This window comes from Symphalangus syndactylus, chromosome 13, assembly GCF_028878055.3.
Source record: "Symphalangus syndactylus isolate Jambi chromosome 13, NHGRI_mSymSyn1-v2.1_pri, whole genome shotgun sequence".
In the NCBI taxonomy this organism is placed as follows: domain Eukaryota; kingdom Metazoa; phylum Chordata; class Mammalia; order Primates; family Hylobatidae; genus Symphalangus; species Symphalangus syndactylus.
In genome coordinates this window covers 5,723,020-5,747,497 of record NC_072435.2, presented here as the reverse complement: position 1 = coordinate 5,747,497, position 24,478 = coordinate 5,723,020, and positions in this window count along the sequence as shown.

Sequence of the window (24,478 nt, the reverse complement as noted above, 5' to 3'; positions counted from 1 at the left end):
CACTGTTTCTGACAGGTAAAATGCTGAAATAAGCTTCTTGTAATGAATGTGAATTTTTTTGGGGGCTTGCAGAATATTGCAGATTAATATCACAGAAAGCATGTCTAGTTCATGCAACAATTATTTTCATGCAAATTTTGTGGGGCTTTACAAATAATACGTATTTGTTACCACTCTTCTTGACAGCAAAGAAAATAAAAATAATAAATATTTGAGAAAAGATCAGGTTCACTTATACTACATATACCACATTATCTTTCATGTCAATAGTTGCCTTGCACTTTAAACCTGTGACAAAACATGACAAATTTTAGAAGGGAAAATATTGTAAGATAAATTAATACCTCTGAAGCCTGTATTCCTATAAATTTAGTTGATAAAGCTCAGCTTATTTAGAGTTTTGAAGAGATATTTTCTCTTCAATGAAGAAATCTCCATAATTGAATGATCTAAATTTCAATGATTAAAAGTACTATTAAAAGAAAATATTTATAGAAAAGCTTTCCTTTAACAATTTTTACGTCCAAAATATGATTTATTTTTTCATGAAATGGGAATATGAATGATCATACATTCTTTTACACACACTTCATAAATTAAAAAGTTCTCAATCTATTTTAAAAACCCATATGTAAACAACAGTGTCATAGGATGTGTTAAGAACTACAGCAGTCAGAAAAAGTTAACAACCCTTGAAATGGCACAGGAAAGGACAGGATGTCTTCCAGGAAGAGGTGCCAATTCTGTTTAAAATTAAGAGACAACGGAGTAATGCAAATACTAACTTTACCCTGCAAATTGCAACATTTATCATCTAGCATCAAATGTGTATGCTGGGACTGACACATGCACGCATAGATGGTTTGTGTTCCATAATAAAGTTAATTGGTGAAATAAAATAATGGGTTTAATTTCTAGCAAAGAAATGCTTGGTTAATCTAAATTAGTAATGTTTGCTTATGGAATTTCCTACCCCAATTATTTCAGATGCTGTCCTTGAGCTTCTTTTTGTTAAACTGCATGATACACATTTTGCGTGAAGTATTTTTAAAACTTAGGGTATCTCCTTATTTTCTGATTAAAGTAAAATTTCTCAGTGTTTCTGTAAGGACTTTGGCAAATACTCTTTCTGCTTTATAAAGCAAAATGTAAGAACCAGAAATCTTTGTAATCCTTCACTATGTTGATGTCTTTTTACAGCAGATTTCTCAGGAATTATTGTTTGTGGTTCCAAATTGAAATTTTCCCTGCATAATCTAACATTCATATCTTCAGATCTGATGTGATAAACTGACCAATCTCTTTGTAAGTGATATTTTGTAAAACTCATTCTGTGTTTCGGACAAGGGAACACAAAGTTGTCACCTTCAAAATAGCTAATGGTCAATCACATGTTAAATTGACTGGGGAAATTCTAAACATTGAAAGTGTTCAAGTCTGGATTTTTCCTCTGGAAATATAACCTTTGGTTATTTATATTTGAAAGAAGCTAGTTTTATGAATTAAGCTTTAATTCTGAGATAATTATATGTTCATAGGCAGTTATAAGAAATAATACAGAGATATTTTATTGCCACTTGCCTAGCTTCCCGCAGTGGTCATGTAGGCCAAACTATAGGACAGTATCGTAACAAAGATGCTGACATTGATATAATCCACTGAACTTATTCAGGGTCAGTTTTACTTTTTACGTTAAAGTACATGATTCATTTAGTTTTTGTTTTTAAAATAAAATATCTGAGGGCCAAGTCTGCTGACTTAGTTCTTTAAATTTTACAACTAATACAAAGTTACTGAGACTTACAGAGCTTTGAGAAGTGCACTGTTATTTCTAGAGTTAAATTTAAATAAAACACTTAAAGTCTGAGACTATTTTCTAGTTGTAAAAAGGTTAAAACTGCATTGTAGATGTTCTTTTCCTTTCATTTCAAAACCTAAACAATGTTCTATTATTTAAAGGTAGTTCATTAATAAGCAAAGATTTGTTAAAACTGTGATGAGAATAACATGTATGTATATTTTAGCATTTGAATACATTCTACATGAAAACATTTCTTTATATTTAAACTATTATTTCATACAAATAGAAGTCAAAAGAAATGTTATCAGATGCTATAAAATAACTCTTCCATAATGTAGGATGCACTAGGAAAATAGTGAATACAATATCATGTGCTGTTTTGGCATTAGATTTTCCATACATTAAGATAAATGCGTTCATTAACTTCTTCCACCCATCTTTTTTATTTTGGAGATTGACTTCATATTACTGTGATAAGAGGCAAATTGAAATCCTGGCTTCCTGATGATATATCTTCTTGTATGAACTCTTGTTGATGTAGATTAAGTGGGCTAGCAGATACAGTAGTACTCATAAAATAGTTTTTCAGAGCTTTTTATAGTTTAATAAACATTTGCCTATTTCCCAAAAATATCGTGCAAACATACTAAATTTAAGTCAATAATCCGTACTTTATATATCTATTACCATTGTCTAACAATGTAATTTATCTATTTGAAACTAAATTGACCAAAGACATTAACAAACACATAGGGAAATTTAAGTTTTATGTCTTTATGGAAATATGTTTTAAGTCCTGCCTTTTTGTAATTGAGAGTTATATTTTTACTCGAATATTTAAATGTTATAAGTAATTACAATCATAAGGCAACCCCTATCATGAATGAATCCTGATTTGGTGAGGTGAAATGTCTTAGTTTATGTTTGTATAAATTGTATACAGTATTGTGTAATTTGTATAAAATATTTTATCTGAATTTAGTTCTTTAGTTCAGATTGAAAAACCTCTCCTGCCTAGCCCTACCTCCAATAATTGGAAAATCTACTTACTGACATGTCAAGTCACTTCTCTTGAGGAATCAACTTCTAAAAGTAGTAGTCATAGAGTGAGTTTAGACAGAAATTCAGAAACGTCAACTAAAGTTAACTATACCCCTGTTGTTCACTGTTATCATGACTTTCATTTTTCTATCCGGCCAAAAATACTTCTAGTTTTATTCCCTCAAAGTTTAATGCCTTCTTGTTTACATGCCTATTGCATGTTGTCACTTATAAGTAGGAGCTGAAGAGTAAGGACACATGGACATAAACAGAGATAACAGACACTGGGAATTCCAACAGGATTTGGATTATGTATTATATTATTCACATTAAGTCCTATGAGCCTATCAGTGGAGGTGCATAATAATTATTTCAAAAATAATTTTAAACATGGAAGTTTGAAACGCATTTTTGGCATAGTTTATCAGGGAAAGTTGGAGAGAAGAGCAGAGATTTTCTAGCTGTCCTCTTGGTATGCTTGCTTATGCATTAGCTTGCATAAACTGACACATCCCGTGTCAGCCCTGAAACCCTTAAGCTGGAGTTTGGGGAGGTGAGGAATCTCTGGACATATCCTTGAGTTGATTGATTATCAGTTTGAAAGGGCAGTGTACTAGTCTGTTCTCATGCTGCTAATAAAGACACACCCGAGACTGGGTCATTTATGAAGGAAAGAGGTTTAATGGACTCACGGTTCTACATTGCTGGAGAGGCCTCACAATCATGGCTGAAGGTGAATGAGGAGCAAAGTCACATCTTACATGGCAGCAGGGAAGAGGGCATGTGCTTTATAAAACCATCAGCTCTCATGAGACTTATTCAACATCACGAGAACAGCATGGAAAATAACCACCTCCATGATTCAGTATCTCGCACGGGGTCCCTCCCACAACCTGTGGGGATTCTGGGAGCTACAATTCAAGATGAGATTTGGGTGGGGACACAAAGCCAAACCATATCAGGCAGACCTTACTAATTGTCACCACCATCTTTTTATTGTATTTATCTTATGTCTAATTTTAGATACATAGATTATTTGTTACATGGCTATTCCATGCGTGATGGTAGGGAATGTGCTTCTAGTACACCTGTCACCCAAATGGTGAACATTATACACAATAGGCAGTTTATGAACCCTCATTCCCATCGCCCTCCCCGCTTTTGGAGTTTTCAGTGTCTGTTATCTCCATCTTTATGTCCATGTGTCCCCATTATTTAGCTCCTACTTGTGAGAATATGAAATGATTTGATTTCCTGCTTCTGGTTTTGTTCACTTAGAATAATAGCCTCTAGCTCCATCCACATTGCTGCAAAGGGCATGATTTTATTATTTTTATGACTGTATGGTATTCCATGGTGTATATATACATTTTTTAAATCTAATCAACTGTTGACTACCAGCTTTTATTTTATTTATTTATTTTTTTAATTTCATTTTTTGAGATGGAGTCTCACTCTGTTGCCAGGCTGGAGTGCAGTGGTGCCATCTCGGCTAGCTGCAACCTCCACCTCCTGGGTTCAAGCGATTTTCCTGCTTCAGCCTCCCAAGTAGCTGGGACTACAGGCACCACCACCACACCCGGCTGGACCACCAGCTTTTAAAAACAAACTTGATTGACTAATTTTACTAGTTTTTGTGACTCACGACTCATTCAACACTTTGGAGATTAAAAATACATCCTCTGGTTTTGCATCCATGGATTCAACCAAGTGCTAATTGAAAATATTTGAAAAAATGAAAAACAAAAAAAGATACAAATAACACAAATTAAAAACAATACAGTATAACAACTACATAGCATTCATATTGTATTAAGTATTATAACAACTCTGTAGATAATTTAAAGTATACGGGAGGATGTGCATAGATTATATACACATATTACACCATTTTATGTAAAGGACTTGAGTATCTGCAGATTCTGAGGAGGGTCCGTTCTGGAACAAGCGCCCCACAGGTACCAAGGGATGACTGTATTCAGACTGAAACAAAATATTCTTAAACAGAAGCCATTGGCCCATATAATATAGTTCTAATACTAACCCTGCTTTTAAAACCTTTAAATTACATGATATTTTCTTTAAAAAATGGTGACTTTTTAAAAGGCACGATCATGTTGGTTGTATTTAATTTTAACTACATGTTCTAAAAGGGTCTCCAAAATAAAATCGAAAAAAAATAACCCATTCACTTTTAAAATACTGAGGTTTTGTTGCCTGTTTATAGAGGAGGTTACCAAAAAAAAAGAAAAGAAAAAGGATCTTACATGTATCACTACACTGAAGCAATTGCCTTCAGAATACTTAGCATAGACTTAAATTTGAGTCTTGTAACATTCTGAGGAACATTTACGATGGGAGGGTTGCAGATGTTTATGGCAATTTAAGGAGGTACACATCTTAAACATACATCAGTAGATTATGAATTCAGAAGTGGTGACTGGTAGCACTTTATAATCTGCAAATTGATTTGCTAAAGTCTACCCTATAATAGAGGAAAGTGTAATGTCAGATGTAGCAAATTGCAATTTTGGGGCATATGTTAATAGTATGCAGTTTCAATCCTTCATTAAAACAAAACAAAACAGCTAAAAATTATGGTCTTTTTTAAAAAAAAATAATTATGTTGTGTATGCATGTGTATGTATTTAAAATATGTTATTTACCTAAATATTCTGTCTACTTAATTTTGGAGTTCCCCAAATTTTCTAAAGACCAGTTAGAAACAAAATGAGATCTTAAAATATTTTATCATGAGCATCTGGATTCCGTTCCTTTGTGTGTAATATTTTAAGTTACCATCATCTCTCACCTTCTAGGGCCTTTTATTTATACGTGCTTCAATCTGATACTAGGCGTATGCAGGCTTATTCAAATGTGTGCCACTCACAGCCTGCAGTGCCTATGACATTGAAGGAGTTTCTTAAAGTCATTTAGACTCTCCATCCTTGGGTTTATACGACACATTTGTTACTTCAGTAATTCAGTATGAATGATCCTCAGTACCTCAGGGGGAACAAAGCTCTTATGCTTAGAGATGTTAATATTTAGAAGCTTTGGAAGGTTCGAAATACTTTAAAGGAGACAAGCATTCTCTTAAAAAGCAAGAATATTTCCATATTTCCTTTATAAACATGTTCATGGTTGATAAATAAGTCAGTTTTGGGTCACAAAAAGGGGTTGTGCTGCACACTTCTGCATTTGGAATTATCCTCAGCATAGTAAGCTTTCAGGGTGACACGTAGATGGAACTTTTTTAGAGATATATCACTTTCTCGGGAAAGTATTGTGGAGTAGAACAGATTTATAGAGCTGGAACCGTATTATACAGAGCTGTAGATCACTGCTGCTGACCAATGAGACCAGCTTTTTTTTCCCTTTTTGCAAATATTCACCAAATGTCCTTTGTTTTATCTTTCCTTGTTGAAGTAACAATTCAATTAGTTTTTTGGTCTGAAAAATAAGATCATTCCCTGTTCTAAATCATTTTTCTTGATTTTTGTTCCTAATCTCATACCATAAACAAATGTTTTTGTTTAGCTGTGTTTGTCAGGAATGACAGATTTAACAGCAAAGCATAAATGTAGATAGGTAGTTAAAAATCCAGTACAGTAAATCACTGCTTTTACCATGTGTTTGTGAAGGGTTATGATTAAAAATGGAACCTGAGTGAGGTAGATAAAAGAAATCCAATAATGTTATTTTAGGAGGATAGTGTTGTAACTTTCAGAATTGTAATCATTATAAAGAGCTTTTTTTTTCCCCTTTTTTAAACTATACATTCACTTCTGGGACACATGTGCAGAATGTGAAGGTTTGTTACGTAGGTCTACACGTGCCATGGTGGATAGCTGCACCCATCAACCCATCACCTCCATTAGGCATTTCTCCTAATGCTCTCCCTCCCATAACTCCCACCCCTGACAGGCCCCAGTGTGTGATGTCCCCTCCCTGTGTCCACGTGTTCTAATTGTTCAACTCCCACTTAGGAGTGAGAACACGCGGTGTTTGGTTTTCTGTAGAGAATATTTTTAAAAGGAAAACAGATACTATAGTTATTACTACTGAATGTATTTAGAAGTTCTAATAAGTTCATATTATGAATGTAATACTGCCTTTTGCCTGAAGCACCTAGTGGGTAATTATAAAACTCATTGCGACCTAATTGATTAAATAGGTAGAGTGACAATTTCCACTTGTTGATGAACGTTACACATGAACTATCACATGTCGAAACAGCAGAAACTCTTTTTTTTTTTTTTTGCTATTTGGTTGCAAGATGGTTTCTTTGCCTTTTTCTTTTAATTATTATTATACTTTAGGTTTTAGGGTCCATGTGCACAACGTGCAGGTTTGTTACATATGTATCCATGTGCCGTGTTGGTTTGCTGCACCCATTAACTCGTCATTTAACATTAGGTATATCTCCTAATGCTGTCCCTCTCCCCACCCCACAACAGTCCCCGGAGTGTGATGTTCCCCTTCCTGTGTCCATGTGTTCTCATTGTTCAATTCCCACCTATGAGTGAGAACATGTGGTGTTTGGTTTTTGTCCTTGTGACAGTTTACTGAGAATGATGGTTTCCAGCTTCATCCATGTCCCTACAAAGGACATGAACTCATCCTTTTTTATGGCTGCATAGTATTCCATGGTGTATATGTGCCACATTTTCTTAATCCAGTCTATCACTGATGGACATTTGGGTTGGTTCCAAGTCTTTGCTATTGTGAATAGTGCCTCAGTAAACATATGTGTGCATGTGTCTTTATAGTAGCAACGATTTATAATCCTTTGGGTATATGCCCAGTAATGGGATGGCTGGGTCAAATGGTATTTCTAGTTCTAGATCCCTGAGAAATCTCCACACTGACTTCCACAATGGTTGAACTAGTTTACAGTCCCACCAACAGTGTAAAAGTGTTCCTATTTATCCATTTATCCACATCCTCTCCAGCACCTGTTGTTTCCTGACTTTTTAATGATGGCCATTCTAACTGGTGTGAGATGGTATCTCACTGTGGTTTTGATTTGCATTTCTCTGATGGCCAGTGATGATGAGCATTTTTTCATGTGTTTTTTGGCTGCATAAATGTCTTCTTTTGAGAAGTGTCTTTTCATGTCCTTCACCCACTTTCTGATGGGGTTGTTTGTTTTTTTCTTGTAAATTTGTTTGAGTTCATTGTAGATTCTGGATATTAGCCCTTTGTCAGATGAGTAGGTTGTGAAAATTTTCTCCCTTTCTGTAGGTTGCCTGTTCACTCTGATGGTGGTTTCTTTTGCTGTGCAGAAGCTCTTGAGTTTAATTAGATCCCATTTGTCAATTTTGGCTTTTGTTGCCATTGCTTTTGGTGTTTTAGACATGAAATCCTTGCCCATGCCTATGTCCTGAATGGTATTACCTAGGTTTTCTTCTAGGGTTTGTATGGTTTTAGGTCTAACATGTAAGTCTTTAATCCATCTTGAATTAGTTTTTGTATAAGGTGTAAGGAAGAGATCCAGTTTCAGCTTTCTCCATATGGCTAGCCAGTTTTCCCAGCACCATTTATTAAATAGGGAATCCTTTCCCCATTTCTTGTTTTTGTCAGGTTTGTCAAAGATCAGATGGTTGTAGATGTGTGGTGTTATTTCTGAGGGCTCTGTTCTGTTCCATTGGTCTATATCTCTGTTTTGGTACCAGAGAAATTCTTTTATATATTTTTAAGACATTATCACATCAAGGTATTTTGGTGTGATTTCCAGCAGAATCGGCTAGAAAATGTTTTTTTTTAAAAAAAGACAATGTGATTTGAGTATTTGATTATCATCACTGACTATAACTATAAATCATTTCCATGCTCTTATAATCCAAAAACTACCTGTGGGAAAATTATTAGCAATCACATCTATGCTGAATGATCATTCATACATAAATTAAAAAGCATTTTCACACAGAGACCTGATTTTTGTGTACATCAGAAATAGAATAAAACCTAATATGGGTATTGTATTAATAATCCCATGTGGTGAAGGAACGATTAACTATATCTGTAACCATAATCTTGAGAAATATCTTACCTTTTAGTAAATAATAAAACCCATCTGCTGTTGCATCTCTCTGAGGTTTATAAAATTATGCTAGGGTTAGTTATTTTAATCAGCACAGGACATTTTGGCCCCGGATCTGTTGTCTTCTGGGAAAACATTGGCTTCCACAGAAGGTGGTCGTTTCGAAGGCTGGCAGCGATTTCTGCTGGTGACTGTCACCGAGAATTTTCATCCCTAACAATGGGAAGTGTAAATATAATCTGACTGCTGTGGCTAATTTGGGTCCCTTTACAACTGTAAATAACTAGTCCAAGGTTTTTGCTTAAGGTGTCACACCAATGTTACAACTCTTTTGAATTTTTTCAAGTCAGGAATAGACATCTCCTTCTTACTGCTGTGTGAAAGATAATTAATAGATCTTGTCTGTGACTCTTAACTTGGAAAAATGATTTGTTATGGGCAGAGAAATAACAGAGAATAAGAAATCTCAAACTTCGCCATCTCATGATCATCCCTGTTCCCACCTTGGAATTTGATTTAATGTTCTTTCACCTTGGACAGCGGTCAGTGTTTCAACATTAGAAATCCTAGAAGCATGTTCTTGCTATAGTTTCACCCCAAGGACAAGATTATTGCAAAACTCCACTCGATTTGAGGATTTTATTTTCCCTGGTATGATTTGCAGCCACCTGGAAAATGCCATGTTTATTTATGTTATTCTTCTTTATAAAGATTGCGAAAAATCAATGTCAAGGTGAATTCACATGTGCAAATTCTCAGCAACAAGTTAATTTAATGTCAAAGTTTAAAAAAAATGTCGTTATCATTCCTAAAACCAATTTTAGAAGCTAGAATTGTTTTACTGAATAAATTCAGGTAAAGTGCATGCTTCCTTTGAACACCTGCATCCTGCATCTCATGGTCAGCAACCAAGTTAATAATTAGGAAACACATCGCATTTCAGCTGAGTTGTTTGAGCTCTCTGTGTTTAAGTATAGTCTCATTATTCAGATTGTTTTTTTCTTTTTTTGGTAAGATGTATTTTTTACTTTTAAAGGAACCTGTAGTCATTGTTTACTCTGTAACTAAAGGTGGACACAGATATAAAATATTGCTTGCCTGTATTTTCTATATTTGACCAGGAGTTATTAACAGAGTTGTTTGATAGTAGAGACATGTTCTGTTGAAATTTGTGAAAAAAACATATTTTATCTAGATGAACCTGTTTACCAAATACTTTTTGGATATACAGCTGGAAGCACCAGAAATTTCCCTCCTGGAGAAAGTAAAGTCACACTTTTTAATTGTGTTAGTTCTATGCAGCTGCTGTAACAAATTACCTCTAATGGCTTGGTGGCTAAAACCCCAGAAATCCATTATCTTAAATTATGTATCTTAGAAATTCAACAAGGGTCTCAGTGGGCTGAAATCGAGGTATCAGCAGGACTGAATTCCTTTCTGGAGGTTCTACAGGGTCCATTTCCTTTCTTTTTCTATCCGGCAGGGGCCACCCGCATTCCTGTGGTCCCACAGCATCCTCAAAGCCAGCAACACTGCTCTCTCTGTTTCTTTCTTCCATAGTCACATCTCCCTCTGACTCTCGCTCTTCAGCTTCTCTTTCCCATTTTAAAGACCATTCTGATGTCACTGGGCTTGCTGGGATGACTCTAAATAATCTACCTATTTTGAGGCCAATTGGCTAGCAATCTTAACTTTCCCTGTGCCATGTAACCTAACATATTCACAGGTGTACAGAGATTAGAATGCGGACATTCTTGGGGGATATGGCCTAGTTCTGCCCACCACAAAGATGGAGCCAACTCTTAAAACAATCTTTGAAAGGCATAACTGATTTTTGGGTGCAACAGTAAAATTTAAATATTAATAAGATAATCAAAACAGCACGTCTAAAATAATTTGTTTTAAAAGTTAACTTACAAATTTCAATTGAAACATATTTTTTTTTATCAGAAATCCTAGCAGAGTTATATGCTGTCCGACTACTTCACTAATGTGATCCCCAAACAATTACAGGTGTACGAGTCACTGTAGTTTTACGACATTAGCAAAACTTTGTACCAGGTTTTGTCAGTCACAAAACGCGAAATTTCAAATCCAAGTTTCTCCCTCCTTCATTGATAAAAAGTGAAGTCAATACTCAGTCTTACCTGGCATTCTTCTTCTTACTTGGGTTATAGGCCTGTGTTCTAGATGCAAAGGAAATTGGGTTTTTGCTTTCATCTTAGAGAAGAATTTATAAGGTGAAATTTTCCCAGACACAGGCACAGTATTCAAAGAAATGCAGATCAAAAAGCATGAACAGTGTTAGCTATAGGGCTGTCAGAACGGAATCGTTGCTTGACCCTAGCAAATCATAGCTTTGTTCTGTTTTCCCCCAGATAATGGTGAGAAATCACAGAAAACATTTGGGGAGATTTCAAAATTGTTAAAATCATATATGTTGGAGTTAATATAGGAGAAAATTATGCCTACTGATACTAATATTTGTCTATGTCATTTTTAACAATCAGAGTTCATTTAAGTGATTTTCTATTCATAAGTAAGAAATCTATTACTGTAAGTTCTTGATTAAGCTTATTAGATTCATTCATTCTAAAAGCCTGGTTACATTTTGTCACATATCAGCTCATTTAAACAACTGATACTCAAATACTTAACCTATGTTTATGCAAGGTAACACTAACTATAGTCTTTAAAGAGGGAATGAGTCACCATACTTGGCAGCTATGCAAAAGTTTTGCATTGTTAATCATGAGCGTAATGTAATGTGGCAGAGGGCATGGGGCCTTTTGAGTTACTGGGCGAAGTCTAAAAATAGCTGCCATTCACTGAGTCCAGACCGTAGACGTTGCTCTGAGAATTTTTTTATGCTGCCCTCCTCCCCCCCTTTTTTTTTTTTGAGGCGGAGTCTCACTCTGTCACCCAGGTTGGAGTGCAGTGGCACAATCTTGGCTCACTGCAAACTCCACCTCCCGGGTTCACGCCATTCTCCTGCCTCAGCCTCCAAGTAGCTGGGACTACAGGCGCCACCACCACGCCCGGCTAATTTTTTTGTATTTTTAGTAGAGACGGGGTTTCACCGTGGTCTCGATCTCCTGACCTCGTGATCCGCTCGCCTCAGCCTCCCAAAGTGCTGGGATTACAAGCGTGAGCCACCGCGCCCGGCCTTTTTTTTTTTTTTTTTTGAGACAGAGTCTCACTTTGCTGCCCAGGCTGGAGTGCAGTGGTGCAACGGTGGCTGACTGCAGTCTTGACTCCCTTTGGGCTCAAGCAATCCTCCCACCTCAGACCCCCAGGTAGCTGAGACTGCAGGTGTTGCCACCACACATGACCAATTTTATTATTTTTTTTGTAGAGATGAGACCTCACTCTGCGATCCAGGCTTGTCTTGAACTCCTGGCCTCAAGCTATCCTCCCATTTCGACCTCCCAAAATGCTGGCAATACAGGCATAAGCCACTGTACCCAGCCTGTGTTAACTTTTCTTTCTACCAAACTTTTGAGATAGGTGCTAAGCTTATTCATATACTGAGATGTAACTTGACAAAGGTCACTCAGCAGACTTATGGCAGAGTAAAATCTCTGTACATCTGTTTTGTCTCCTGTGTACATGTGCTTTGTTTAATACCCTACCTTTAAGTGGAATTGGTGTGTGTGAATATAACTAAGCAAATTATACCACAAGAGTGATCCTCTTGGGATTATTTCTTGTTACATAAGCCTCCCTTATAGCAGGCTGGAGAGTTTCCTCTAGCTTTAGAGAAGTAAGCTGCTATGTGTTGAGAGGGCCATATGGCTTGGATCTGAAGGTGGCCTCCAAGAGCTGAAAGCAACTCTCGTTGACAACCAGCAGAGAATCAGGGACGTCAGTCCTCTAACTGCAAGAAGCTGAGTTCTGCCATCAATCAGAATGAGACTGGAAAAAGACCTCCGAGTTTCATGTGAGAATTGCAGACCGGTTGACACCTTGATTTCAGACTTGTGAGACCCAGAGCAGAGGATGCAGTTGAGTCACACACTCAGATTCCTGACCCATGGAAAATGTGAAATAATACACTTGTGTTGTGTTACACTTCTAATTTTGTTGTAATCTGTTATGCAGCAAGAGGAAACTGACATATTATGAAGGTTACACAGCTGATGAGGAGTTAAGTATTTTGCTGAGGAAGCTCAGCTGCAAATCCTCTGGCCTCTCCCATTATAGATGGTTGCCTTCAAATTCGAGGACTCAGCCGTGAACCAGTCCAGGGAACTAGCACAACCCTTGTCCTCTGGGCCAAGCTCCTAGGTAGTTCCACTCTCATTAGAGAATTACGGTTTGGTCCTCTGATGACCAAATTTAAAGACAAATTATTGGTGATTTGAAATTTATCTGAATGCTAATATATGATTAGCTCTAACAATCCTTAAAAAGAAAGAAAGATTTTCTAATAATTACTTTTATTCCTTTAGCAAATATAAGTACATCTGAATCAGGTCTTTTAAACTGATTTTCTTTTAATGAAAATAAAAGTTGGGGGCCTGAAAGAATACATACAATGTAAAAGCACAATAGAGCTAAGATATTTGAGGAAGTGTCTATTCAGGGCAGCTTGAATCTATGCTCCTGGAAATAACATTTTAAAAATAAAAAAGAGAAAGATCTAAATATTTTAAAGGGTGTATGTACCTAATAATACCTATCTTTTCCAATTTTATTTCAAATGTGCCATGCTGCCATAAAATAAAGGTAAGTTTTTTTTCTTTGTTTGTTTGTGTTTGACTTGTATATCTTTATCACAGGAGTATAACAAAGATTATATGTATAGTCATTAATCAATTTGCATTCCAGATTGTTATTATATATATATTTGCATTCCAGATTGTCCATATATAGGGAAATAGATAAGTTGAAACAACTTTCAGAAAGAAATGAAGCAAAAGTGGTTAATAAATATAATAGCATAAAAATTATTGTAAGAAACCGAAAGATTTGTAGCCCGTAAAGATTTCATTAATGTGGTGAGAGACACAGGCTCCGTATCTCTCTGTTGTCAGAGTTAACTTGATTTCCTCACAAAAAAGTGCTTTCAACAATCATTGTGGTTGCTTATCCTAGAATTATAGAATATGTTTTTCTTTGCTCAATTGTAAAGTAGTAATTAGTGCTTATTCTCAGGATATTTTAAATAATGTGCGAGAACAATTTACAATCTCAAGGAAGATGACTGCAAAGCGGCTTTTAAAACACTGTGTATATGATTCAAAAATCATTGGTAAAGACATAACAATCGTGTTGTGTTGAATACTTACTTCCAAATCGATGCCAAAGATTGTTGGCCACTAGTTAACCATATTTTGAACTATAAGAAACAAAATCTTTGGCAAATTCTGTCTGTAAAAGCATCAGAAACCTAAAAAGCCTCTACTTAGAAAATGAAATTTCCCTTATAATAACCTTTCCTCCAAAGGGTTATATTTTTGTAATGTTATGGAAGAAATAAAAATTATTTGACAAAGTAAAATTTTAAATGCCTAAAAATACAGCCTGATATGAGTTTTCACATTCATACCAATTTTTAAACTAAATATAAGCATGTGTATATATATATACACTCACATATATGCTGCCATTTGTAGTTTTACTTAGACATGTTGATTCAGTGCAGTGGTTATTCCAAATTTTGTCTGAAATATTTTAGATTAACTATTTAAAGAATAGTCCCTGTATTGAAAAATTGTCCATCCCATGGCAGTGCAGATGATAAGCTTTCTGTACTTCTGTATTATTCCCTGCTCTCAACAGCTGCTCTTAATTGAACCCTAGGTACGATTTAGGATTGTTTTCTTTTGCTTTGTTGTTCTAAGAATTCTCACTTTAAATCCGTCTAAGGTTACAACAGCCTCTTATCATGTAGCTTTCGTACAAATGTGACATGGTCTCATTATATTTCTGCCAATGGATTTTATCGCTTTAATAATCCTTTGCAATATTTATAGAATGTCATGATGAATCATATTATATTTATCATATCACACAATAAATAGCATGACATGCTAATAAATCATTCCAGTTTGGAGAGTGTTGAAATTATTCTTTGTAAGCTTACATCAAAATGATTAGTCAGCATCCAGTCTCTGCATTAAATCTGTAGTCTTACACCAATTTATAACTTAGAATGGATAATGCAAATGAATACTCAAAATTATTTAATTATTTGCTAATATTTTATATAAGTTAACTTCTTTAGTTGTACAAAATACTAAATTACGGAACCAAATATTTTTTATAATGAACCATTTTCTTAAGAATAATACAATAGACATAAGTCTAATAAGACTTTGCAAAAATTGAGATGTTTGTTGAACATTTTTCAAATTAGCAAGAATAAATTTAAGAGAAAACTTTATTTTAAGGATATTAGAATCCACAGAGAAGAAAGGAATAGAGAAATATGATTTAGTCTGCCAATTTTATATGTGAAAAAACATAGGCTCACCTATGTTAAGGAATGCAATCAGTTAGACTGACAAAGAAATGAAATTAGAAATTAGGTTTTCAGACATTTATCTTAGTGGTACTTTATAATAAGTTCTTTTCTGTTCTCTTTAAAATTTCATGTTGAGTTTTAAGAATTTAAGAAATAATATATAAATATTAAAAGATAATTAAGCTGATAGATATAATCAATCAAGTTAGCTTAGATTGCATCAGAATCTTTTGGAATCCGGGTGTTATCTTCTTGGCTGCGTGTTTGAAGCCAGCAATTTCTTTTCAATTGTCTTTTGCCTTAATGTGAATTCTTTATTAGCTCTTTCGAAACAAAGACACTTTCCATGGACAAATACGAGTCTCCAGCTCGATGACTGTAGGGTTCCTGAGGTTGTGTGGCTGACACAGGAAGCCCGAGGCAATAGCTGAGCAAAGTGGTTCAGGTTGTGAATTCTGGAGTCGGCTTTTTTGGTTTGAATCCCAGATTAGACACAAATCAGAAATGTGATCACAGGCCAGTTATCTGATTTTTCTAAGCCCCAGTTCCCTTCTGTTAAAAATGGGGATAATAAAGAATACAACACAGCTCACATCTGTTGTATGATTAATTATTGTATATCAAGATCAAAGGAGGACAATATCTGCATAATAATCAGCAAATAACAGCTATTGTGTATACTAGTAACAGGGACTAAGAGGAATCTTTCTGAACAAATGTTTGGAAAACATGGTAGAGATTGGCAGCCAAATTTAGTCAAATAGTTTACAGAATTCCTGCGATTCACTGCTTTTCTTTACAATAGATACCAGAGCCTTGGAAATGTTTTTTTTAAAAAAAACTATTGTTTACCTAAAGATCCATAAATATATCAGGCTCCGCACAATTAAGTAGAAAAAGAATCTTTTTTATATTATTATTATCCTGTAGCATTTATCTGTACTTGGTGTCATATCAAAAACCTTTGCGAGAGGGCCTGGTTTCTTCCAATTACAAAGTAGGAAATGTATTTATTTTGTAAACTTTCACCAGTGCTCTAGTTACCAGTATTTATTTTTGCCTTCTAGTCTTACGAGAAATCTCACTGAAAACTACAATACCCTCTAGTGTACATGATTGCATATAGTTTAAACATTGTTGTTTTAGGATTTTTATGCAAAGTAGTAAAAATTTGAGGTTAAGCCCTAAAATATCATTTTATTCATTTATCTGGCAAACTTACTGAACATGTAATATGTGATGGATAGTAATTTAGCTGCTGGATATATAGCAGTGAACGACGGGTAAAAATTTGTGTTCTCTTAAAATCTAAAGGGGTAAGACAATTATCAAAGAAAATATTTAAAACTCTTAATATGTCGTGTATTGGTGAGTGCTAAGGAGAAGAAGTACACGTGGAGGGTGGAGGGTTACAAGGTCAGGAAAGACTTCATTAAGCAGGTGAAATGTGAGCAAAGGCACAAATGAAAAGAGAAGGCAAGCCCTGCAGAATAGCCTAGTTGTTAAGAGCACAGACTTTGCAGGTACAGAGGCGTGCAGGTGTCTGGTGTGTTTGAGGGAGGGTAAGGAGTTCTGTCTGACTGGGCTGTAGTCAGCAAAAGGACAGTGAGAGCAGAAGGGGACAGCGGGGTAATGGAGCCAAATTACATAGTTCCTTGTAGGCCTCCGTAACACCTCAGGCTTTTACTTTGAATGAGATGGAAAGCCACTGAGGAGTTTGTAACCAGCCATACCTTATGGTCTGGTTTAATACGAGAAACTGTCACTGTGGGTGCCATGGAGAAGGTGCCCTAAGAGGCCACAGTGTGTTCATAGGAAATGCTAAGCCTTCTACCTGTGTGCCAGACACTGTCACCTCTCACCTAATGCAGGAACATCATTCCCCCAACTTTTCCCTTTCTTCTGCATCATCAATTCTCCTCTTGCTAATTAATAATATTCTTCATATGCAAACATGCTACAATTATTCTTATTTTAAAATACCTTTCCACATTCTACAAATCTCTCAAGATACTGCCTCCGTTCTCTGATCCTCAGAGCAAAACTCCATGCACCCATTATACCCAAATCCTTTCATCTTGGTTTTTAAAGATTCCACCCCAATCTGCCTTCTCCTTTTCTACTGTCCAAAATTTGTTGTTGCCAAGGACAACATTGATCTCCATATTCTTCAACTTTTAGTCCTTTTCACAGAATTTGACACAGGTAATCACTGACTTCTCCTTGAAACATGTTTGTCACCTGGGTTCCAGGTCACAGTATTGTCAGTTCCATTCACCTTGTTACAGCTGCTGCTTCCTGCGTTCCTTCGTTCACCACCATCTTCCTGATTTCTCAGTTACAGCACAGAAGGGATGATTCTGGCATTTATTTACTTTATTTAAATGCATTTTCTTTTTTATCTCAGATGGTGTCATGCTTTAACTCCTATGCGTATACTGCCGATTTTCAAGTGTTTAATCCCCAGCCTTCATTGTGCTGTAGAACTCTAGAATTGTACATTGAGCCACCTAGTTGATATCACTTCTTGAAATCTAATAAGTAACTCAAGGTTATTATTTGCAAAATTGACCCTCTGATTTTCTCCCTAAACCTGGTTCTGCCGCAACTTGGCCAGCTCAATAAATGACAGTTTTATTCTTCGATAATTTAAACCAAACTCTATGAAGTTATCCTTACCTGCTATTTCTAGTTTTCCCAGATTCAATCCATCAGGAAATCCTGCAAGTCTACTTTTAAACTGAATGCCTGTTGAGGTAATTTGCACTGACACTACTTGGTATAAACCACCATCAGCTCTCAATGGAATATTGCCTTAGTTTCCTGTTTGCATCTAGAGCTGATGAAGCCGGACAGCAGGCTGATGGCTAGTTTTTTTTTTTTCCTGAAAGAAATAAATTATTGTAATTTGGTGGGTCTTAAATAACTGACTTAGAAATTATGTAATCTCATTAAAATTCCTACACTATTTTTTAATGAAAATTAGAAACATCCTAAACTTTGTTTAGTAAAGTCTTGCCAAGTTCTTTCTGTGTGAGTTTTAATGGCGAAATCTTGTTCAAGAACAAAGAACACGTTCAGACGTGTTAGGTAAGGGAAGGTCTAAGCTAAACTCAGAGAGAAGAGGCCTATTGCTTTATTTGAATTTGTGATTCTTTGAGATTCTTAATGTCACAAAAACAAGTATAAAAAGAAACCATACAAATACCTCATTAGCCATCTAGTTTTTAATATGCTGTCTAACCAAGGGTTGCATTTCTTGAGTCAAAGGTAGCATTTTATGATTCATAGTTTCTACCATTGCTAAAATTTTAAATTTGGTCTTAACATTTGATTGGTTCTCTTTCATAATTGCAATTTCAGGGCCTATAGTTTGTCTGGGTTGATAATTATTCAGATGAATGATTTATCCATTTAGATAAACATCAACTGGTTCTAATAATTTGCAGTTACTGTTTATGTCAGGTTGCTTAATCATAAATGCTTTCTTGAGACCCCCTCTTTGTCAAAACTGTTCTTTAGATTCCCACAAAACACTTTTGGAGTTAGAATTTTCCCTATCATTTCTAAAGATAAATGGAAGAACTCAGAAATTAATTTGACCTCTTTGCTGCCTTGCCATCCTGCTTAATTACTACAGAGTTAACTATAAAAGCTATTATCTCATCAGTAACTATCTAATTTATAATATCCTATATTGAGTATAAAATGTATGAACTGGTTGGGTTATCTGGCTTTATGTTACATAATTGCCCATTCAAATTTTTATTTCAACCTGGTTTATGTGCTTTGCGACATTTCGGATATATTCGTATTTTTAGGTATTTCTCGTTTTAGTAGAGACTGATGTTCTTAAATACAAGCTTTTACTTTGATTTTTATCAGCATTGTGAGCAATTTGCTCATTTTCTAATCGGACGTTTTCAGGTCATAGAAAAATTAAGGAATGATATTGTCATTTAAATTCACTAAGAGAGTTGGAAACACCAGTAGTGATTTACAAGTTAAGGAAAGTAAACAGACGCTTTAAAAATATATATTTTTTAATGATTATATTATTATTAATTGAAAGCTGATTTTTAGGAATGGAAACAAATGTAGATTTGTGGGTTCTTAATGTCAAGCTAACACCTGTTTCTGGTAGTTTAATTTACTTTGGTTCACTGTCTTCTTCATGTAAGAGTAAAAACTGTTTTGTGGAACACACTTCAGTACCAAGAAAAGCTTGTTAATAGCTGTTCTACAGTATATATTCTCAAATTCGTGTCATGCCACATCTTTTCATATGTTGTAAGTCAGTGGTTTAGGACATTAAAAAATGATGTTTCTCAAAACACTTGTTATTTTCTCACACATACTGTGTTCTAGCATTCTAGAAGTGTTTTGGTAGATTTAAAGATTGGTTTGCTCTGTCACACTATAATCTAACAAAGTTTTCTTTGGCTTTTAAATCTAATCTCTGAGGCTGGATAGTAGGCTTTCTTTCCCCCACAAAAAAACTCTTCGTTGGATTTTTTTTCCTTGAGGCATATCAAATTCTTATTTCCTTTAGGTTATAAATAAATAGAGACTCAAAACATTGTGTCAAAACTTTTTCATATTTTACCCCCTATTTTGTGGAGAAATGTTTCAAAAAGTAGCCAATGCTATATTTCTTAGTTGTATTTTATTTTTATTTTTACTTCATATTATGTTGAATATAAAATAAAACTTGAGAGATGCATTTACCAGTTTATTCAATAAGGCCTTTTCTTTATATATACTCCTAGATAAATTTTAGCAGGAAAGTCAGAAACTTGTACTAAATTAAAGCTTAGTTTTTTTTTTTGTTTTTTTTTTTAAGACCTACAAACTCCTCTTGTATCAGCACACTTCATATTATGGCTTAAGCTGTTATCAGAAATACTATTTCTTAATATCATATATTATTTTTAAAGCGCAAAAATTTAATACAGCTCTATTTATTAAGACCCTCACAGATCAAGAGCTGAGGGTGTTTATAAATGAAACATAAAAGATGACAGACATAGGGCCAGTGGTCTCGAGCAATGTCCATGAAACCCCAGTGCAGGAATGCAGGCAGGCCTCAGAGGCAGTAAAGTTATACTAAGAAGTAGAAAGTTGACAATTGTTTCTCTACCTATTCAGACCTCTGTTTCCTCATTTGTCAAATGAAATCAATAATAGAAAGTACCTCCCAGGACAAACGATGGGATGGATATAAAGCATTCTTACACTTTAGCACATAATAATTTTTCAGTGTTCCACAAGAAACCTTTATTTTGATTTATTTTATTTTGTCCCTATTCTTTCCCCAGTCACTTGAAATGTTGGAATGAAGGTGAGGGGACTGATCTGCTTACTGCTCTTGTGTTGTGGCTGAAATTTGTAGGGGAGGCTGCTCTCCATAATTAAGTCTAGTATCATTGTTTCATACGTGTGCCTTTAATATTTTGAAAACATTTATTTAAAAACTTAAGCCTAACTGATTTGTGAACTTCTCAGAATGAGTATTCTTCTGAAAATGTTAAATTAATAAGAAAATTAAGCACAATATAAGGAAGACATTTATATAAAAACTGAACAATAAGTTAAATTGGAGTGTAGTCAAAGGCACTTGGGATGCTAGAGCTGTTATAAGTGAGCTTTCAATTTATGTCAAGAGTCCTGGTAGATGGAAGATTAAGAGTCTTTGTATCTTACCATCTTATAAAGTAAGTTATACGGGTTCAACTAGAGAGATAAGCAGTGTCCTGACAAACGTGAATACGGGTTCCCTTTTAAAAACGTTTCTAATAAAGGCATTGCGTTGAGCTTGCCTCCAATGTGGCATCTCGGTGGAGACCTGAAGCTGAGGCTCCAGGTCCGTGGAGGTCATTTCTCACTCTTCAGTTCCATCAGATGATGTGCCAGGGGTTAGGAGAAGCTACACCCCGTCTCACATTTCAACTCTGCTGCAATGAGAAGGAAATAAGCCAAGGAAAATGCCTTACTGCGTTAAGGCAGGGGCAAGAGAGAAGAAGAGCACCATGGTTTGCTCATGATTAAAAAATATTCAGCCAGATGGCCCACAAGTAAATGTGGCCCAATTAATTGGTAATGTGTAATCAGATTAGAATCTCTTGCCTTCTTAGAGGAGTAAGAAATGGGCAAAGATATGGACAGAGGTGCCAAACATATCTTCTTTCTTAATTTCTCATCAGGAAAAATGTTGATTATGAGTAAAAAGGAAGGAATTAATTGAAGTTAAACTAATATTAAGTGAGATGGATCAATATGTTAGGTTAAATACTTGTCATTAATCTGGAGGAATTAGTATAAAGTAAAATATAAGACTGTTCATTGTAAAATAGTCAATAAAATGAATATAAAGGCACATAGCCCACATATGCTAGTTTTTTAATGAAAAAGGAAAGTTCTGTTTCAGATATGGCCCTTCAAAATATATGTAAAGAAGACACAAAATAAATTGATCAAAAAATGGTAAAGTAACATGTCAGATTACTTTTAAAAATTGTTCCTTTAAGCAAAAGTTAATGAAATGGTGGTAGTTGCATATAAAGAAAGAAATATGTGACAATAGGGTCTTTCATATTCCCTAGAAACATACTTGGGGATGAGACTTAACCCATAAGGCATGAATACGAACAGAAATGGAAGACATTCAGACACAAGTGATCATTTGTGAGACATGAGATTGGTCGTATTTATCCTGCTGAGTTCTTTGTTGAAACCACATTGCTTCCCCACATGATATTTCCCACAGCCCGTCTGAATTATGCTGTGTGGAGCCGTGTCACCCAGGCTTTCTGTGCCAGGGCCACCGTGTGATGGCTCATCCAGTATCTACTATCCACTAGCCAGTAACTTCCAAGGCTGAGAGTGGCCAGGGGAGGAAGAAAGATTATGTCATAATTACCAGGAAGGCAAGGAACACTGGTGATATCTACAGCCTGAATGTTTCTACAGGAAGAGTGTTTCAGAAAGGCTCAATCAAAAATATAGTTCAACTCTTTTAGTTGAATGCAAAGAACAGAACGAAGTTTCACAGAATGCTTCTGTGTAGTTTAGATTTGAATATATTCCTTTTTCACTATTACCCTCTTAGCGCTCCGAATGTCCACTTGCATTTTCTACAGAAAGAGTGTTCAGAACTGCGCAATCAAAAGTATGGTTTAATTCTGTTAGCTGAATGCACATATCAGAAATAAGTTTCACACAATGCTTCTGTGTAGTTTTTATTTGAAGATATTATTTTTCCCAATATAGGCCTCTTAGCGCGCAGAATGTCCAATTGCAGTTTCTACAGAAAGAGTGTTTCAGAACGGCTAAATCAAAAGTAAGGTTCAACTCTGTTAGTTGAATGCACAGAACAGAAAGAAGTTTCATACAATGCTTCTGTGTAGTTTATATTTGAACATATTCCTTTTTCCACTGTTACCCACTTAGCGCTCCGAATGTCCAGTTGCATTTTCTACAGACAGAGTGTTTCAAAACTGCTCAATCAAAAGTATGGTTTAGCTCTGTTAGCTCAATGCTCAGATCAGAAAGAAGTTTCACAGAATGCTTCTGTGTAGTTTATATTTGAATATATTCCTTTTTCCACTACTACCCTCTTAGCGCTCCAAATGTCCAGTTGCATTTTCTACAGAAAGAGTGTTCAGAACTGCTCAATCAAAAGTATGGTTTAACTCTGTTAGCTGAATGCACAGATCAGAAAGAAGTTTCACAGAATGATTCTGTGTAGTTGATATTTGAAGATATTACTTTTTCCACTATTACCCTCTTAGCGCTCCGAATCTCCACTTGCATTTTCTACAGAAAGAGTGTTTCAGAACGGCTCAATCAAAACTAAGGTTCAACTCTTTTAGTTGAATGCACAGAACAGAAAGAAGTTTCACAGAATGCTTCAGTGTAGTATTTAGTTGAAGATATTCCTTTTTCGACTATTACCGTCTTAGTGCTCCGAATGTCCACTGGCAGTTTCTACACAAAGAGTGTTTCAGAACTGCTACTTCAAAAGTAAGGCTCAGCTCTGTTAGTTGAATGCAGAGAACAGAAAGGAGTTTCAGAGAATGCTTCTGTGTAGTTTTTATTTGGAGATATTCCATTTTCCACTATTACAATCTTAGCGTTCCGAATGTCCACTTGCATTTTCTACAGAAAGAGTGGTCAGAACTGCTCAATCAAAAGAATGGTTTAACTCTGTTAGCTGTATGAACAGATCAGAAAGAAGTTTCACAGAATGCTTCTGTGTAGTTTTTATTTGAAGAAATTCTTTTTCCCAATATAGGGCACTTAGCGCTCTGAATGTCCAATTGCAGTATCTACAGAAAGAGTGTTACAGAACTGTTCAATCAAAAATAAGGTTCAATAGTGTTAGTTGAATGCACAGAACAGAAAGAAGTTTCATACAATGCTTCTGTGTAGTTTATATTTGAAGATATTCCTTTTTCCACTATTACCCACTTAGCGTTCCAAATGTCCAGTTGCATTATCTACCGAAAGAGTGTTTCAGAACTGCTCAATCAAAAGTAAGGTTCAACTCTTTTAGTTGAATGCACAGAACAGAAAGAAGTTTCACAGAATGCTTCTGTGTAGTTTATATTTGAATATATTCCTTTTTCCACTATTACCCTCTTAGCGCTCCGAATGTCCACTTGCATTTTCTACAGAAAGAGTGTTCAGAACTGCTCAATCAAACTGTGGTTTAACTCTATTAGCTGAATGCCAATATCAGAAATAAGTTTAACAGAATGCTTCTGTGTAGTTTTTATTTGAAGATATTCTTTTTCCCAATATAGGCCTCTTAGCGCTCAGAATGTCCAATTGCAGTTTCTACAGAAAGAGTATTTCAGAACGGCTGCATCAAAAGTAAGGTTCAACACAGTTAGTTGAATGCAAAGAACAGAAAGAAGTTTCACAGAATGCTTCTGTGTAGTTTGTATTTGAATATATCCCTTTTTCCACTACTACCATCTTAGCGCTCCAAATGTCCAGTTGCATTTTCTACAGAAAGAGTGTTCAGAGCTGCTCAATCAAAAGTATGGTTTAATTCTGTTAGCTGAATGCACAGATCAGAAAGAAGTTTCACAGAATGATTCTGTGTAGTTGATATTTG